Consider the following 2812-nt stretch of genomic DNA (forward strand, 5'->3'; position numbering starts at 1 on the left):
TTAGCAATTTTTTTTACCTGTAAACAAAAATACGATGGATTTTGATATTTGGCGCCATCTTGCAAGTATGCTAACTTTTACCATGTTATCTTTTTAACGTTAGCATGCTAATGTTTAGTTGGCAGCATTTTAGCAAAAATTGGATTTGGATATTTGGCGCCATCTTGCAAGTATGCTAAATTTTCCCAAGTTAGCCCGGTAATGTTTTATTGCTAGCATTTTAGCAAAAATTTATGTGAACAAAAATGCTAGGTTAGGGGTGCTGGAAAAAAATTCAATCGATTTTTTTCTTTATTTTTCGATTTTAAATCAATTGACGCATTTTGAGAATTGATTTAAAAAAATGAATGAAAATGTTTTTTGTTTTTTTCCCCGTAAGAACCAATTTTTCGATTAAAGACCTAAACTAACCTAAAAACTATAACTTCTGATTTTTGTACATAGAATGTTAAGTTTCTGTAACATTTAACAACTTTAACTTAACTTAAACTTAACTTAAACTTAACTTAACTTGATCAGAGTAGAAAATAATCTAAGTGATTTTCCCGTTGTATTGCTTGGAGACGTCCACCAGGGGGAGCCGTGGGTGACGTAGCGAGTCAGAGGTACAGCGGCACAGTGGGTCAGTGTCAGTGGTACAGCGGTACAGTGGGTCAGTGTCAGTGGTACAGTGGGTCAGTGTCAGTGGTACAATGGGTCAGTGTCAGTGGTACAGCGGTACAGTGGATCAGTGTCAGTGGTACAGTGGGTCAGTGTCAGCGGTACAGTGGGTCAGTGTCAGTGGTACAGCGGTACAGTGGGTCAGTGTCAGTGGTACAGCGGTACAGTGGGTCAGTGTCAGTGGTACAGTGGGTCAGTGTCAGTGGTACAGCAGTACAGTGGGTCAGTGTCAGTGGTACAGTGGGTCAGTGTCAGTGGTACAGCAGTACAGTGGGTCAGTGTCAGTGGTACAGTGGGTCAGTGTCAGTGGTACAGCAGTACAGTGGGTCAGTGTCAGTGTCAGTGGTACAGCGGTACAGTGGATCAGTGTCAGTGGTACAGCGGTACAGTGGGTCAGTGTCAGTGGTACAGCAGTACAGTGGGTCAGTGTCAGTGTCAGTGTCAGTGGTACAGCGGTACAGTGGATCAGTGTCAGTGGTACAGCGGTACAGTGGGTCAGTGTCAGTGGTACAGTGGGTCAGTGTCAGTGGTACAGCAGTACAGTGGGTCAGTGTCAGTGTCAGTGGTACAGCGGTACAGTGGGTCAGTGTCAGTGGTACAGTGGGTCAGTGTCAGTGGTACAGTGGGTCAGTGTCAGTGGTACAGCGGTACAGTGGGTCAGTGTCAGTGGTACAGCGGTACAGTGGGTCAGTGTCAGTGGTACAGTGGGTCAGTGTCAGTGGTACAGCGGTACAGTGGGTCAGTGTCAGTGGTACAGCGGTACAGTGTCAGTGGTACAGCGGTACAGTGGGTCAGAGTCAGTGGTACAGCGGTACAGTGGGTCAGTGTCAGTGGTACAGTGGGTCAGTGTCAGTGGTACAGCAGTACAGTGGGTCAGTGTCAGTGTCAGTGTCAGTGGTACAGCGGTACAGTGGGTCAGTGTCAGTGGTACAGTGGGTCAGTGTCAGTGGTACAGCGGTGCAGTGGATCAGTGTCAGTGGTACAGCGGTACAGTGGGTCAGTGTCAGTGGTACAGTGGTACAGTGGGTCAGTGTCAGTGGTACAGCGGTACAGTGGGTCAGTGTCAGTGGTACAGCGGTACAGTGGGTCAGTGTCAGTGGTACAGCGGTACAGTGGGTCAGTGTCAGTGGTACAGCGGTACAGTGGATCAGTGTCAGTGGTACAGCGGTACAGTGGGTCAGTGTCAGTGGTACAGTGGTACAGTGGGTCAGTGTCAGTGGTACAGCGGTACAGTGGGTCAGTGTCAGTGGTACAGCGGTACAGTGGGTCAGTGTCAGTGGTACAGTGGGTCAGTGTCAGTGGTACAGCGGTACAGTGGGTCAGTGTCAGTGGTACAGCGGTACAGTGGGTCAGAGTCAGTGGTACAGCGGTACAGTGGGTCAGTGTCAGTGGTACAGTGGGTCAGTGTCAGTGGTACAGCAGTACAGTGGGTCAGTGTCAGTGTCAGTGGTACAGCGGTACAGTGGGTCAGTGTCAGTGGTACAGTGGGTCAGTGTCAGTGGTACAGCGGTACAGTGGATCAGTGTCAGTGGTACAGCGGTACAGTGGGTCAGTGTCAGTGGTACAGTGGTACAGTGGGTCAGTGTCAGTGGTACAGCGGTACAGTGGGTCAGTGTCAGTGGTACAGCGGTACAGTGGGTCAGTGTCAGTGGTACAGCGGTACAGTGGGTCAGTGTCAGTGGTACAGCGGTACAGTGGATCAGTGTCAGTGGTACAGCGGTACAGTGGGTCAGTGTCAGTGGTACAGTGGTACAGTGGGTCAGTGTCAGTGGTACAGCGGTACAGTGGGTCAGTGTCAGTGGTACAGCGGTACAGTGGGTCAGTGTCAGTGGTACAGTGGGTCAGTGTCAGTGGTACAGCGGTACAGTGGGTCAGTGTCAGCGGTACAGTGGGTCAGTGTCAGTGGTACAGTGGTACAGTGGGTCAGTGTCAGTGGTACAGCGGTACAGTGGGTCAGTGTCAGTGGTACAGCGGTACAGTGGGTCAGTGTCAGTGGTACAGTGGGTCAGTGTCAGTGGTACAGCGGTACAGTGGGTCAGTGTCAGTGGTACAGCGGTACAGTGGGTCAGAGTCAGTGGTACAGCGGTACAGTGGGTCAGTGTCAGTGGTACAGTGGGTCAGAGTCAGTGGTACAGTGGTACAGCGGTACAGC

This window comes from Entelurus aequoreus, linkage group LG22, assembly GCF_033978785.1.
Source record: "Entelurus aequoreus isolate RoL-2023_Sb linkage group LG22, RoL_Eaeq_v1.1, whole genome shotgun sequence".
Lineage (NCBI taxonomy): Eukaryota > Metazoa > Chordata > Actinopteri > Syngnathiformes > Syngnathidae > Entelurus > Entelurus aequoreus.